Source organism: Carassius gibelio, chromosome B25 (genome assembly GCF_023724105.1).
Source record: "Carassius gibelio isolate Cgi1373 ecotype wild population from Czech Republic chromosome B25, carGib1.2-hapl.c, whole genome shotgun sequence".
Classification (NCBI taxonomy): domain Eukaryota; kingdom Metazoa; phylum Chordata; class Actinopteri; order Cypriniformes; family Cyprinidae; genus Carassius; species Carassius gibelio.
In genome coordinates this window covers 26,732,056-26,749,037 of record NC_068420.1, presented here as the reverse complement: position 1 = coordinate 26,749,037, position 16,982 = coordinate 26,732,056, and the positions used below count along the sequence as shown (strand labels likewise).

The 16,982-nt window shown below is 36.7% G+C and overlaps 1 long non-coding RNA gene across 1 annotated transcript; it reads right to left on the bottom strand.

The window, feature by feature from the left end:
- Positions 1–676: 676 nt before the first annotated feature.
- LOC128014317 (uncharacterized) lies at positions 677–16,776 on the bottom strand. The gene is made up of 2 exons (XR_008183528.1): positions 15,121–16,776; positions 677–1,456 (listed from the first exon to the last, which is right to left on the bottom strand). It is a non-coding gene; the product is annotated as an uncharacterized LOC128014317 (long non-coding RNA).
- Positions 16,777–16,982: the final 206 nt, after the last annotated feature.

The window sequence follows — 16,982 nt, the reverse complement described above, 5'->3', positions numbered from 1 at the left end:
CAACGCCACCCCGGTGGCATCAGGATAACTGTGCCCAGCGGGCATAAGCATTTACAGTAACCCTCTGACAATCAAGTTTTAAGGGATGCGGCAGTTAAAGGGTTAATCCGACCAATCTAGACTTTGAAATCACATACACAGAACAATATATATAACTTTAGTAACACTTTATTTTAATATCTATAAAAAATGTATAAGGTGTGCATTGTAGCTGACACCTATATGAACACATTACAATTGTTTTATGACTGCAAGTCTTTCTTCTCAAATGCTATTGAGCTTCAAATTTGCATTTGAGCCCATGTGAAAAAGTAGCATAATTTACATATGACTTACAGTTTGTTGTAATAAATATCAAACATTCAATTTAATTGTGCATTATAGCTGTCACCTAGATGAACAATTACAGTTGTTTTTATGACTGTAAGTCATTCTCTTCAAATGCTACTGACGTTAGAAAAGTGTATAACAATATCACATGTAACTTTAGAGACGGTCCCTAAATTTGAGACTCTAGAAAGTCCAATGTCAAGACAACTTTATGCCTGTTTTATTTTCTTTAGTTTTCTTTTCTCTGTGCCGGATTGCTGATGTCCTATACCCAGGCATAGATGTCCATCCATCAATTACGAACATTCATCCGCAAACATGAGGTGTGAGCGGTCGTGAGCGCGGATGGGAGAATGGCGCATGTTTTTTTTTTTTTTTTTTTTTGAGCAACTGGGATGGTGCCCCCTCTGGGAGTTGGTGCCCTACGAAGACTGCATACTATGCATATAGGGAGCGGCGGTACAATCTCGAAGATATATTCCTCAAACCATCTTACAAGAGGAGGTAATGCTAATCCTTCAAGAATCGCATAAAAGCTATTCAAGTGTACAGTTTCCTTTTATTGCATCTTGAAATAAATATTTCTGAATTCTGAATCAAACTGGGTTGTGTTTATTTATTTATTTTATAAGACAACTGAGACTTTAATCTCCTTTGTAATATATGTGCTTTTAAACCAAGAACAATTTATTTATAGATGTATTACTGCTTAATAATGACTATTATTAAGGGAAAAGGCTTTATAATCATGAACTATTTACTAATGCTTAGCTAATGAGTGCAATTATTATAAAGTGTTACCATTGCATATACTAATGTTAACAAATTAGACATTATTTTACAGTGTTACCAAATCCTTAAATAATGTATTAGTGTTTTGTAATGATTTTAATGACCTATAAGCATTTGTGAAATAGTTTTGCTTGCATTGCAGCTTAATCTGTCAGTTGAAGAGTTTTACTGTTACATCAATGAGATTAATAAATGTCATGTCACGTCACAGGTTGTCATAGGTCAGTATCAAATGAGTTTGAAATTATTATTTGCAGCACAAATTAGGGTTCTTAGGATGTTTTTAAATCCCTAAAACTGTCAGAAAAGGATAAGGCCTAAGAGATTTCTTAACCTGTAATGAAAGGAAAAAACACCACCATTAGCAACAACAAAAACAATAACAATTTAAAATACAGATTTTTTTTTTCCTGATTATTAAAGGGATGATTAGGTCTCTCTCTCTCTCTCTCTGCCAGACAGCCCCTCCCTACAGTCCACACACACTGTCACAGTCACCAACCCCCTCACACTCCCCCTCCCTCTCCCCCTCCCTTCCCTCACACAGACAGGGTGGCCAGAGTGAGATCAAGTAAGTTGAGAAGTCTGACAGTTTTTTAATTTTCTTTTATCCATACAGTGTTGTAAAGTCGTGAAACTATGCATATTTCCTCAGAATGATTTGATCTTTGTATGAAAAAATGCTTTGAAGTGTTTGGAAGCTGCAATTTAAACATACAAGACAATTAATGTTTCCCTTTTTACTGTCATTTCAAAAATTCACCACGACAAAACCGTTCAAGCTAACCAAAATCCGTTCGCAATTTAAGTTCCTCAATGGTTTTTCTTAATGTAGACAAAGTTTGGTGTGTATAGTGTACTTCCCCTGGGAGGAGTATGAATTAATTCACAAAAGAAAATTCCCAAAAATCCATATTCAAGTCAAAATAGCCAACTTCCTGTTGGTCGTAGCTTATGACTGCGAATTAGAAAGTTGTCCGTCTTGATAAGAACAATTTATGTACCAAGTTTGGTGTCTGTAGCTAAAACTAATCCCCCCACTTTTGACAAAAGGTGGCGCTATAGAGTGCCTCTTCCACGCCCTTTTAAAAGCTTTTGCCATGGTCTAGCTATCTTTAATACTGATATCTGTTTCGAGTTTCATGTAAATCTGAGCTAGTTATCTGCCTCAAAATCACCAGAACAGAACATTCAAGTTTGACACGTTGCCATGGCAACACTATATTAGATATAAATATCCCCACGACAGATTGTCTTCGGCCGTGTTTTGTCATTATTCTGATGAAGTTTGAAGCAAATCAAGTAAAAATAAGATGCTGAATTCAAAGCGTTCTGAAAATGATTCACTTCCTGCTGCCAGTTGGTGGCGCTATAACTTTGACTCCTAAAAGTCACATATATACGATCGGTATCATACAACGAACAAACCAATTAAGTTTGATCAAATTCAGCAAATGTATGTGGATGTTATTATACATTTCCTGTTTCTCATTTCTCGCCATAATTTCAACGCCTCGCCACGGGCAAACCGTTCGAGATATCAAAAATCTCTTCGCAATTTAGCATCCCCAATGTCTTGAGATCGTGTTCACCGAGTTTTGAGGTGAACGGGTGGAGTTCCTCAGAGGAGTATATCAAATTCCAGAGCATGTGTTTTTCATAAAACCCTAAATAGCCAACTTCCTGTTGGGCGGAGCTTATGACATGCAGTGTGAAAGTTGTTTGGTTTGATGAGTTATATATATGTACCAAGTTTCATATGTATACGTGCAAGTATGCATGATATATGGCCCTCGGTACTACAGGGGGCGCTGTAGAGCCCCTGTGCCACGCCCGTGTATCAGACTCTGCCCGGCCCTAATGGCCGCAGGTTCCAAGGTGTGTGCCAATTTTCAAGAGTTTTTGAGCATGTTAAGGACCCCAAAAGCCCCCGAAACCTTAGAAAAAAATTAGAAGAATAAAAAAAAAAAAAAAAAAAAAAAAAAATAATCCTGAGGAAAACAATAGGGCTCTCGCCCTCCAGGCTTGAGCCCTAATTAAAGCTGCAAGCAGCGATGAACGGGCCCTCGCACCCGGGCTCACCGGCAGTGAGTGGCCTTAGTAAATTGGTGAACGGTGAGAAATATGCATTCAAACTCATAAATATAAGTGGAAAATATCAACATTTATTCCACATGTGCCAATCTTCCTGGTGCCAGCAGGTGGTGCTATCATTATAATGGAATATGGCCCTTCAAATGTGTTCCGGGCAGGACTCCCATCGAACATGTGAAGTTTGGGGAAGATCGAACAAATTATGCCTGAGTTACAACAACTTCTCTTGCTGTGGCGAGACATCAAAATTTGTCATGGCGCCATGGACACGCCCTTTAACAAAAACTCAAGATCTCCACAAGTTAAAATTGCACAGGCCTTTAGATTAGACTGAATACAAAAAATACTTTAATCTCAAAAAAATTCTAGGAGTAGTTTGTCGCAGCCTAAAACATGTCACTTCCTGTTGCCAGCAGGTGGCGCTATGACTATCACTGAAAATGGGCATGTAGATCTGTTAAGGGCAGAAGTCTTATCTAACATGTGAAGTTTGGGGCAGATTGGACATTGTATGTCTGAGTTACAGCAACTTCCTTTTTCATGGCGAAACATCGAAATTTGGCAGGCCACCATGGACACGCCCTTTAACGAAACCTCAAGATCTTCGCAATTTAACATCACAAAGGCCTTTAGATTACACTGACCAAGTTTGGTGTTGATCTGAATAAATCTCTAGGAGGAGTTCGTTAAAGTACAACCCCTGAAAATGGCAAAAACAACGCCAATTTTGCAGAGAAAATTCTAAATAACCGACTTCCTGTTGGGATTCGGATTTCGTACCAAGATACTTTTTTGTAGGTATTGGTGTGTTACATGTGTGTACCGATTTTTGTACATGTACGTGAAACATAGCTCGAGGCACACTCCGTTGAAAGTGTATAGGTGGCGCTATAGAGCCATTTTGCCATACCCGATGGAATATTGGCCTTCAGATGTGTTCAGGCCAGGACTCTTATCACACATGTGAAGTTTGGGGAAGATCGGACATTTTATGCCTGAGTTATAACATCTTTTATTCCCATGGCGAGACATCGAACTTTGCCATGGCGCCGTGGACACGCCTTTTAACGAAAACTCAAGATCTTCACAACTGAACATCGCACAGGCCTTTAGATTAGACTGACCACAAAAAAGACATTGATGTCAAAAAATTTCTAGGAGTAGTTCATCACAGCGTAAAATATGTCACTTCCTGTTGCCAATAGGTGGCGCTATGACTATAACTGAATATGGGCATGTCAATCTGTTCAGGTTTGGAGTCACATCAAACATGTGAAGTTTGGGGCTGATTGGACATTGTATGTCTGAGTTATAGCTACTTCATTTTTCATGGCGAATCATCAAAATTCGCCAGGCCGCCACGGACACGCCCTTCAACGAAAACTCAAGATCTTCGCAATTTAACATCTCAATGGCCTTTAGATTAGGCATACCAAATTTGGTGTTGATCTGAATTAATCTCTAGGAGGAGTTCGTTAAAATACAATGCATGGAAATGGCAAAAATGACAAAAAATTTGCTCATAATATTAAAAATAACCAACTTCCTGTTGGGTTTAGAATTTTGCTCCAAGAGTCTTTTTTGTAGGTCTTGGTGTCTTACATGTGTTTACCGATTTTCAGACATGTGCGTGAAACGTAGCTCGAGGCGCACACCGCTGAACATGTATAGGTGGCGCTGTCGAGCCATTTTGCCACGCCCACTTCTGAAACCCATATCAGACGTAAATTTTCACCAGTTCGGAGGTGTGTGCAAATTTTCCTGACTTTTTGAGTATGTTTAGGCCTTCAAAAACGCGATTCATTGGGGAGAAGAAAAATAATAATAATAATAATAAACAGAGCAGATACAATAGGGTCCTCACACCTTCGGTGCTCGGGCCCTAAATATAGCTGCAAGCAGCGATGGCGGGCTCAAGCCACCAATGCCATCGCCACCCCGGTGGCATCAGGTAAACTGTGCCCAGCGGGCACATGCATTCACAATATCCCTCTGGCAGTTAGGTTTTAAAGGATATGGCGGTTAAAGGGTTAATCCGAATCATCTAGACTTTAAAATCACATTCACAGAACAATATATATATATATATATATATATATATATATATATATATATATATATATATATATATATATATATATATATATATATATATATTAGGGCCGGGACTTTAACGCGTTAATTGAGATTAATTAATTACACAAAAAATAATGCGTTAACTAAGATTAATTAATTACAGAAAAATAAATTCCCGCATTTTTAATAACTTATTTTTGCACCGCAGAACGTTTCTCACTGGATTTGTTTCGGCGGACCGATTATACTGAAGCACCAACTGGCGTTCGCTTCGCATATCACTACTGTCTATGATATCACTGCAGCACATCGAGCCTCAAGTATCACCTCAACGCAAAACATATAGCAGCTAGCGTGGACTTTACACTTTATGTTGAACTATATATTATTTTGTTGGTGCAACAGTTTATGTTGAACTCGTTATTGTTTTGGCCAAGGTTATTGAGAGTTGGACTTAGTATGTTATGGCCTCTGAAGCAACAGAGAGATGTTTTCTAATAGTCAGTGTTTCCAATGTTCTGAATGTAATTGACAGTATTGTGTTTTACTTAAAAAACTCTTTACAGAAGGTTCCAGCACCTATAAGCTTCCTGAATTTCTGAAATGTACTATTTCTAAATTGTTTCTAAATATGCTATTGCTACACTTCATGGCAAAAATTGCACTGGTCTGCTACACTTGGTTGAACAAAAATAAACAATATTTTGTTGCTTAAGCTTATGTATTCAGTCATTATTCAATGGTATATTATAAATCCATGTGAAAAAAAATTACTTCTCACTGTTCTCAGGTCAAATATTTATATGCGATTAAAATGCGATTAATTTCGATTAATTAATTACAAAGCCTCTAATTAATTAGATTAATTTTTTTAATCGAGTCCCGGCCCTAACATATATATATATATATATATATATATATATATATATATATATATATATATATATATAGTAACACTTTACAATAAGATTTCATTTATAAACATTATGTTAACATGAACAATATTTATATAGCATTCATTCATGTCAGTTAATATTCCAAACTTAAACATTAAAACATTGTTTTATTGTGATTTTTTTCCAAGCACATTTTACCAATTCCAAACCATATCAATCTTAATGACTACCATTATTTTTTATTTAATCATTTATGAGTGCTATACAATAGTCCAGGAAAGCTGGAAGAGAAAAACTCCTTATATTCATGTGCAGAATTATTAGACATGTTTTCTTTTACAGATGAAATGCGCTAAAAAAGAGTTTTAACTCAAACTGTTTTAACTCAAAGTCGAAAATTATGTAATACCCATGAGAAATATCAAACACAAATGCAATACAGAAATGGATAAGTTAAGACTTGACCATTGTACAAAAATGCTGACTGGGTCATGAGGTCAGAAAAGAAGAAGAAAAAAAAAAAACAGGTCAAGAAGAACTTACAAAAATAATTGCAAAATAATTAGGAATTAATGTGAAGATTCATTTTTAGTCAATTCTGCAAGACAGACTTTCAGGAAAGGAGGTGGAATAAAAATGAGCTCCTAAATCTTAATCCCGGATTCTGGAAGATATATTCCTCAAACCATCGGACAAGAGAAGGTGGTGCTGGTCCTTCACGAGTCACTCTAATCTGTTCATAAAGCCTATATATAAAGTCTTAATATATAGTATTTCACAATACTTCATGGTATTCTAATTAAATCATTTTTTGGAATCTTTGATTTCTCAGAACCTGACACATTGTAATTCTGAGACTCCAGGAAAGTGGCAGTTCTGTAAAATGTTGGCACTGGAGACTAAATGCTCCCTGATAGTTTCACACCTAATTCACTTAACACACACACACACACACACACATCACCCACAGTGACAGAGGGACAGAGTGACATCAGATGTATGATAGTTTTTTAATTTTCTATCATCCATATAGTGTTGTATAGTCATGAAACTATGCATATTTCCTCAGAATGACTTGTCTTCTATGTGTACATTTTTTTTGAAGTGTTTAGAAGCTGTACTTAAAAAAATAAAAGACATTTACTGGTTAATTTTACTGTTATTTCAAAAAATCACCACGACAAAACCATTCAAGCAATTCAAAATTCATCCGCACCTGTTCTGTAAGATACATTCTTTAAACTGGTAAAAGAGGATGTGGTGCTGATCCTTCAAGAGTCACTCAAAACTTATCTGTCCATAAAGCCTATAAAGAATTATTCTTAATATACAGTTCACAATACTTCAGCTTGTTATTCTAATAAAGTGAGGGTCATTTTATCAGTAAAATACATAAAATTCATATTATTTTTCTTTGAAAGATTTCTATAAATGATTTAAATCATATTTGGTTCTACAATAATTATTTAAAAGTAATCCTATAGCTCCATCTGGTGGCCATTATTGGTACTAAGAATTGCCAGCTTGATTTATAAGTTATGATAGTTTTAATTTTATGCTGGCTCTTGAAAATGATAAAGCTATGAAACTTACTGTGCTTCCTTCAAATGATGACTTCTACGTATATAAAAAATTATGAATAGTTGGAATTAAACATTTTAAAGATATAGTAAAATAACTATTGTATTTTTTTATGTTACTTTAATAAATCGCTATGGCCACACCATTTAAGGTATCCTAAACCCATTTGAAATTTAACATCTTCAGTATATGGCTTCATGTTAAAACAGTTTGGTGTGAACTACTTGTGTCTTCTTGGAGGAGAATTAATTCATTTACAGGCTGAGTTTATCATAAATCCACAATAACATTTCTGAGTTCTGTATCAATCTGTGTTGTTGTTTGTTTATTTTTATTTTATTTATTTTTCATAGGAAGATAACTGACCCTTTACTCTCCTTTTTAATAAATGTGCTTATAAACCAAGAACAAGCTATTTATAGCTGTATTTATAAACTGCTTACTACTGACTATTAATATTGGGACAAGGCTTTATAAAGAATGAACTGACTATTTACTAATGAGTGCAGTTATTATAAAGTGTTATCAATGCATTTGCTAATGTTAACAAATTAGACATTATTTTACAGTGTTATCAAATCCCTTAAATGATTTGTAAATGTTTTGTAATGATTTTATTGACCTACAAGCATTTGTGAAAGTTCTGCTTGTATTACAGCTTAGTCTTGATCTGTGAGCTGAACTGATTTACTGTTACATCCATGAAATTATGTAAATTCAAATAAATATCATGTCACAGGATGTCAGAGGTCAGTATCAAATTAATTTGAAATTATTATTTGCAGCACAAATAAGGTTTTTTAGGATTTTTAAAAATCCCTAAAACTGTCAAAAAAGGATAAGGCCTAAGATTTCTATGTGAGTGGCTAAATTTATTTGTTTTTATAACTATAATGCATAAACTATAAAATTATACAAAATGTATAAAAAAGTACAACAGTTATTCTTTTCCAATGTTTTTTATTTATTTAAACTTTTTTTTTTTTTTTTTTTTGGATTTACATTTACAAAAATTAGCCTACTGCATTCATTCTAAACAGCTTGAATAAAACCTGTTAATATTTATTATAGACCACTGTAACTGTGTATAATCTAACAAACAAGTTTATTATGAAAATAAAAGTGTACACCAGATAAATTGGACGATATAGAAATTGCTAACAATAGTATACTAGAGCATGTTTTAGGTTTTTAGGCGTTTAGATGCAGAAATGGACAAATCAAATGTAAAATAAAATGTAATTGATTTAATTAAATATAGATTAAGTCTTGTTAGAGCAAAATAATAAATAAATACGTACACATATTAAAAAAGCAGCCAAGATGAATGAGTTTAATTTTTTATATAGATTAAAATTGAAGACAGAAGCAGCTGGTATATGCAGTCACTTAATATTAAAATCCAGTAGATCCACTTCAGATTTATTTCTCAACAGTTTATGTCCACGTGGCTGTTTTCGTTTATATTCGCCAAGCTATTATGTATTTTGAAATAATCTTGTCCTTGATGTGTTCGTTCGTACGACGAAAGGCAGAAACCTGCAGCTCGAGAGATATATGTTATTCTGCCAGTCGCGCTTTCAAATAGTCTTGCACACTTAAACGGGTCACAAACACCTGCATTTAGCTCTTGTGTTATAATGGGTGTATTGTGTGCATTTATGGTAATATTTTATTTGAAAAAGCTCTTAAACAAGAATAAATTCGTTTGTTTTGAACTTGTGACACTGTACGCGCTGATCGGAGGCAGTGATTTCAGATAGGCAGCCGCGAATATTTCATTTTCACACAAACAGTTCATAAACATCTGAATTTAGCTCTTGGTGTGTTCTAATTGGTGAATTGTGTGATATCGCTTTAATATTTTATTTGTTAAAGCTATAAAACAAGAATAAACTTGTTTTTTTCTGAGCTCGTCATTCCACACGCTCATGCTCAGAGCGATGATTCATCTCTCGTGTTTCTCACGTATCACTGACCACACATCAATTATTAATGAGCCCTGACCCGGTAATAATCATTTATGTTGGTTTAGCTTGTCAGTGTGAATTAAATCTAAGTATTTATTTGTATTTTAACCGATTAAAAAATGAAACTAAAAGAGAGTCTCCTCCCTTTCAGTCGAATTTCCCTTTCAGGAATTGAACCTGTAGGGGCGCATTTTCTCTCAGACAATGTAAGTCTCAGCACATAATACTCAAACAGAGGGACAGAGTGAGATGAAATGTCTGACAGTTTTTTAATATTCTGTTATCCATACAGTGTTGTAAAGTCGTGAAACTATCCATATTTACTCAGAATGACTTTTTTTTTTGTATGAAAAAAGGTTTTGAAGTGTTTGGAATTTAAAAATGCAGGACAATTAATAATTCCATTTTTACTGTCATTTAAAAAAATCACCACGACAAAACTGTTCAAGCTATCCAAAATCCTTTGGCAATTTAAGTTGTTTAAAATGTTTTGGCATCATGTAGACAAAGTTTGGTGTGTATAGTGTTACTCTCCTCTGAGCAGTATGCATTAATTCACAGCTAAATGTAAAAAAAAATCCACATTCAAATCAAAATAGCTGACTTCCTGTTGATCGTAGCTGATGACTGTGAATTAGAAAGTTGTCCATCTTGATAAGAACAATTTTTGTACCGAGTTTGGTGTCTGTAGCTAAAACTAACCCCCCCACTTTTGACAAAAGGTGGCGCTATAGAGTGCCTCTTCCACGCCCTCTTATGAACTTTTGCCAGTGTCTAGTTATCATAAATACTGATATGTGTTCTGAATTTCATGAAATTCTAAGTATGTTATATGCCTTAAAATCACCTGAGAAGTATTCCAGTTTGACATGTTGCCACGGCAACAATATTTTTAGATATCAATATCCCCCTAGCAGATTAATATAGGCTGTGTTTTAACATTATTCTGATGAAGTTTGAAGCAAATCGAGTAAAAATAAGATGCTGAATACAAAGCATTTTGAAAATGACACACTTCCTGCTGCCAGTTGGTGGCGCTATAACTTTGACTCCTAATAGTCACATATATGCGATCGACATCATACAAAGAATAATCTGATGAAGTTTGATTAAAATCAGGAAATGTATGTGGATGGTATTAGACACTTCCTGTTTCTCATTTCTCGCCATAATTTCAACGCCTCGCCACAAGCAAACCGTTTGAGATATCAAAAATCCCCTGGCAATTTTTCATCCCCAGTGTCTTGAGATCATGTTGACCGAGTTTGGCGGCAATCGAGTAAAAAACCTATGACAAGTATTTCAAATTCCAGAGCATACGCTTTTTACATAACTCTAAATAGCTGACTTCCTGTTGGGCGGAGCCTATAACATGCAATACGCAAGTTGTTCGGCACGATGAGATCTATATGTGTACTGAGTTTCATATTAATACGTGCAAGTATGTGTGAGCTATACATCAACATTTATGACTGTGTTCCAGGGGGCGCCATAGAGCCCCTGTGCCACGCCCAGGTCCCAGCCTCTGCAGGCTCCTTAAGGCCACAGATTCCAAAGTGTGCGCAAACTTTCAAGAGTTTTTGAGTATGTTAAGGACCCCAAAAGCCCCCACAACTTTGACGACAAATATGAATAATAAACCCTAAATAGCCAACTTCCTGTTGGGCGGAGCCTATGATATGCAATACGAAAGTTGTTTGTATTGATGAGTTCTATATGTGTACCGAGTTTCGCGCGTCTACGTGCAAGTATGTATGATATATGGCCCTCCATATTCCAGGGGGCGCTGTAGAGCCTCTGTGCCACGCCCGTGTATCAGTCTCTGCCCAGCCCTAATGGCCGCAGGTTCCAATGTGTGTGCCAATTTTCAAGACTTTTTAAGCATGTTAAGGGCCCCAAAAGCCCCCGAAACCTTGAAGAAAAATAATAATAATAAATAATAATAATAACAAATAATCCTAAGGAAAACAATAGGGCTCTCGCCCTCCAGGCTTGAGCCCTAATTAAAGCTGCAAGCAGCGATGAACGGGCCCTCGCACCCGGGCTCACCGCCATCGTGTGGCTTTAGTAAAAAGGTGAACGTTGAGAAATATGCATTTAATGTCCTAAATATAAGTGGAATATATCAAAGTATATCCCATATATGTGCCAATCTTACCGTTGCCAGCAGGTGGCGCTATCATTATAATGGAATATTGGCCTTCAGATGTGTTCAGGCCAGGACTCTTATCAAACATGTGAAGTTTGGGGAAGACTGAACATTTTATACTTGAGTTACAACAACTTCTCTTGCTGTGGCAAGACATCAAATTTTGTCATGGCGCCATGGAAACGCCCTTTAACAAAAACTCAAGATCTCCAAAAGTTAACATTGCACAGGCATTTAGATTAGACTGACCACAAAATATATGTTAATCTCAAAAAAATAATAGGAGTAGTTTGTCGCAGCGTAAAACATGTCACTTCCTGTTGCCAATAGGTGGCGCTATGACTATAACTGAATGTGGGCATGTAGATCTGTTAAGGGCAGAAGTTTTATCTAACATGTGAAGTTTGGGGCAGATTGGACATTGTATGTCTGAGTTACAGCAACTTCCTTTTTCATGGCGAAACATCGAAATTTGTCAGGCCACCATGGACACGCCCTTTAACGAAATCTAAAGATCTTCGCAATTTAACATCGCAAAGGGCTTAAGATTACACTGACCAGGTTTGGTGTTGATCTGAATAAATCTCTAGGAGGAGTTCGTTAAAGTACAACCCCTGAAAATGGCAAAAACAACGCCAGTTTTGCAGAGAAAATTCTAAATAACCGACTTCCTGTTGAGATTCGGATTTCGTACCAAGAGACTTTTTTGTAGGTATTGGTGTGTTACATGTGTATACCGATTTTTGTACATGTACGTGAAACATAGCTCGAGGCGCACTCTGTTGAAAGTGTATAGGTGGCGCTATCGAGCCATTTTGCCACACCTGATGGAATTTTGGCCTTCAGATGTGTTCAGGCCAGGACTCTTATCACACATGTGAAGTTTGGGGAAGATCGGACATTTTATGCCTGAGTTATAACATCTTTTATTCCCATGGCGAGACATCGAACTTCGTGACAGCGCCATGGACACGCCTTTTAACGAAAACTCAAGATCTTCACAACTTAACATCGCACAGGCCTTTAGATTAGACTGACCACAAAAAATACATTGATGTCATAAAATTTCTAGGAGTAGTTCATCGCAGTGTAAAATATGTCACTTCCTGTTGCCAATAGGTGGCGCTATGACTATAACTGAATATGGGCATGTCAATCTGTTCAGGTCAGGAGTCTCATCAAACATGTGAAGTTTGGGGCAGATTGGTCATTGTATGTCTGAGTTATAGCAACTTCCTGTTTCATGGCGAATCATCGAAATTCGCCAGGCCACCACGGACACGCCCATTAACGAAAACTCAAAAGCTTCGCAATTTAACATCGCAAAGGCCTTCAGATTAGGCATACCAACTTTGGTGTTGATCTGAATGAATCTCTAGGAGGAGTTCGTTAAAATACAACGCATGGAAATGACAAAAATGACACAAAATTTGCTCATAATATTAGTAATAACCGACTTCCTGTTGGGTTTCGGATTTTGCTCCAAGAGACTTTTTTGTAGGTATTGGAGAGTTACATGTGTATACCGATTTTCATACATGTACATGAAACGTAGCTCGAGGCGCACACCGTTGAACGTGTATAGGTGGCGCTGTTGAGCCATTTTGCCACACCCACTTCTGATACCCATATCAGACCTAAATTTTCGCCAGTTCTGATTTGTGTGCGAAGTTTCATGACTTTTCGAGCAGGTTTAGGCCCTCAAAAATGCGATTCATTTTGGAGAAGAAGAATAAATATAGCTGCAAGCAGCAATGTCGGGCTCAAGCCATCAGTGCAACGCCACCCCAGTGGCATCGGGAAAACTGTGCCCAGCGGGCATAAGCATTTACAATAACCCTCTGACAATCAAGTTTTAAGGGATGCGGCAGTTAAAGGGTTAATCCGACCAATCTAGACTTTGAAATCACATACACAGAACAATATATATATAACTTTAGTAATACTTTATTTTTATATTTATAAAAAATTTATAAGGTGTGCATTGTAGCTGACACCTATATGAACACATTACAATTGTTTTGTGACTGCAAGTCTTTCTTCTCAAATGCTATTGAGCTTCAAATTTGCATTTGAGCCCATGTGAAAAAGTAGCATAATTTACATATGACTTACAGTTTGTTGTAATAAATATCAAACATTCAAATTAATTGTGCATTATAGCTGTCACCTAGATGAACAATTACAGTTGTTTTTATGACTGTAAGTCATTCTCTTCAAATGCTACTGACGTTAGAGAAGTGTATAACAATATCACATGTAACTTTAGAGACCGGCCCTAAATTTGAGACTCTCGAATGTCCAATGTCAAGACAACTTTATGCCTGTTTTTTTTATCTTTAGTTTTCTTTTCTCTGTGCCGGATTGCTGATGTGCTATACCCAGGCATAGATGTCTATCCATCAATTACGAACATTCAGCCGCAAAAATGAGGTGTGAGCGGTCGCGAGCACATATTGGAGAATGGCGCATGTTTTTTTTGTTTTTTTTGAGCAACTGGGATGGTGCCCCCTCTGGGAGTTGGTGCCCTACGAAGACTGCATACTCTGCATATAGGGAGCGGCAGTACTATCTGGAAGATATATTCCTCAAACCATCGTACAAGAGAAGGTGATGCTAATCCTTCAAGAATCGCTCAAAAGCTATTCAAGTGTACAGTTTCCTTTTATTGCATCTTGAAATAAATATTTCTGAATTCTGAATCAAGCTGGGTTGTGTTTATTCATTTATTTTATAAGACAACTGAGACTTTAATCTATTTTGTAATATATGTGCTTTTAAACCAAGAACAATTTATTTATAGATGTATTACTGCTTAATAATGACTATTATTAAGGGAAAAGGCTTTATAATCATGAACTATTTACTAATGCTTAGCTAATGAGTGCAGTTATTATAAAGTGTTACCAATGCATTTACTAATGTTAACAAATTAGACATTATTTTACAGTGTTACCAAATCCTTAAATAATTTATTAGTGTTTTGTAATGATTTTAATGACCTATAAGCATTTGTGAAATAGTTTTGCTTGCATTGCAGCTTTATCTGTCAGTTGAAGAGTTTTACTGTTACATCCATGAGATTAATAAATGTCATGTCACGTCACAGGTTGTCATAGGTCAGTATCAAATGAGTTTGAAATTATTATTTGCAGCACAAATAAGGATTCTTAGGATGTTTTTAAATCCCTAAAACTGTCAGAAAAGGATAAGGCCTAAGAGATTTCTTAACCTGTAATGAAAGGAAAAAACACCACCATTAGCAACAACAAAAACAATAACAATTTAAAATACAGATTTTTTTTTCCTGATTATTAAAGGGATGATTAGGTCTCTCTCTCTCTCTCTCTCTCTCTCTCTCTGCCAGACAGCCCCTCCCTACAATCCACACACACTGTCAGTCACCAAACATTCACAGTCACCAACCCCCTCACACTCCCCCTCCCTCTCCCCCTCCCTTTCCTCACACAGACAGAGTGGCCAGAGTGAGATCATGTCAGTTGAGAAGTCTGACAGTTTTTTAATTTTCTGTTATCCATACAGTGTTGTAAAGTCGTGAAACTATGCATATTTCCTCAGAATGATTTGATCTTTGTATGAAAAAATGCTTTGAAGTGTTTGGAAGCTGCAATTTAAACATACAAGACAATTAATGTTTCCCTTTTTACTGTCATTTCAAAAAATCACCACGACAAAACCGTTCAAGCTAACCAAAATCCGTTCGCAATTTAAGTTCCTCAATGTTTTTTCTTCATGTTGACAAAGTTTGGTGTGTATAGTGTACTTCCCCTGTGAGGAGTATGCATTAATTCACAACTGTAAAATCTCAAAAATACACATTCAAATCAAAATAGCCGACTTCCTGTTGGTCGTAGCTGATGACTGTGAATTAGAAAGTTGTCCGTCTTGAAAAGAACAATTTATGTACCAAGTTTGGTGTCTGTAGCTAAAACTAACCCCCCCACTTTTGACAAAAGGTGGCGCTATAGAGTGCCTCCTTCACGCCCTTTTAAAAGCTTTTGCCATTGTCTAGCTATCACTAATACTGATATGTGTTTTGAGTTTCATGTAAATCTGAGCTAGTTATCTGCCTAAAAATCACCAGAACAGAACATTCAAGTTTGACACGTTGCCATAGCAACACTATATTAGATATAAATATCCCCACAACAGATTTTCTTCGGCCGTGTTTTGTCATTATTCTGATGAAGTTTGAAGCAAATCAAGTAAAAATAAGATGCTGAATTCAAAGCGTTTTGAAAATGATTCACTTCCTGCTGCCAGTTGGTGGCGCTATAACTTTGACTCCTAATAGTCACATATATATGATCGGTATCATACAATGAACAAACCAATTAAGTTTGATCAAATTCAGGAAATGTATGTGGATGTTATTAGACATTTCCTGTTTCTCATTTCTCGCCATAATTTCAACGCCTCGCCACGGGCAAACCGTTCGAGATATCAAAAATCTCTTCGAAATTTAGCATCCCCAATGTCTTGAGATCGTGTTCACCGAGTTTGGTGGTGAACGGGTGGAGTTCCTCAGAGGAGTATATCAAATTCCAGAGCATGTGTTTTTCATAAAACCCTAAATAGCCAACTTCCTGTTGGGCGGAGCTTATGACATGCAGTGTGAAAGTTGTTTGGTTTGATGAGTTATATATATGTACCAAGTTTCATATGTATACGTGCAAGTATGCATGATATATGGCCCTCAGTACTACAGGGGGCGCTGTAGAGCCCCTGTGCCACGCCCGTGTATCAGACTCTGCCCGGCCCTAATGGCCGCAGGTTCCAAGGTGTGTGGCAATTTTCAAGAGTTTTTGAGCATGTTAAGGGCCCCAAAAGCCCCCGAAACCTTGAAGAAAAATAATAATAATAATAATAATAATAACAAAATATAGCTGCAAGCAGCGATGGCGGGCTCAAGCCACCAATGCCATCACCACCCCGGTGGCATCAGGTAAACTGTGCCCAGCGGGCACATGCATTCACAATATCCCTCTGGCAGTGAGGTTTTAAAGGATAGAGGGGAGCGTAGAGGGGAGCGTGCATTTGCAGTGGCTGGGCCACGACTCTGGAATACCCTGC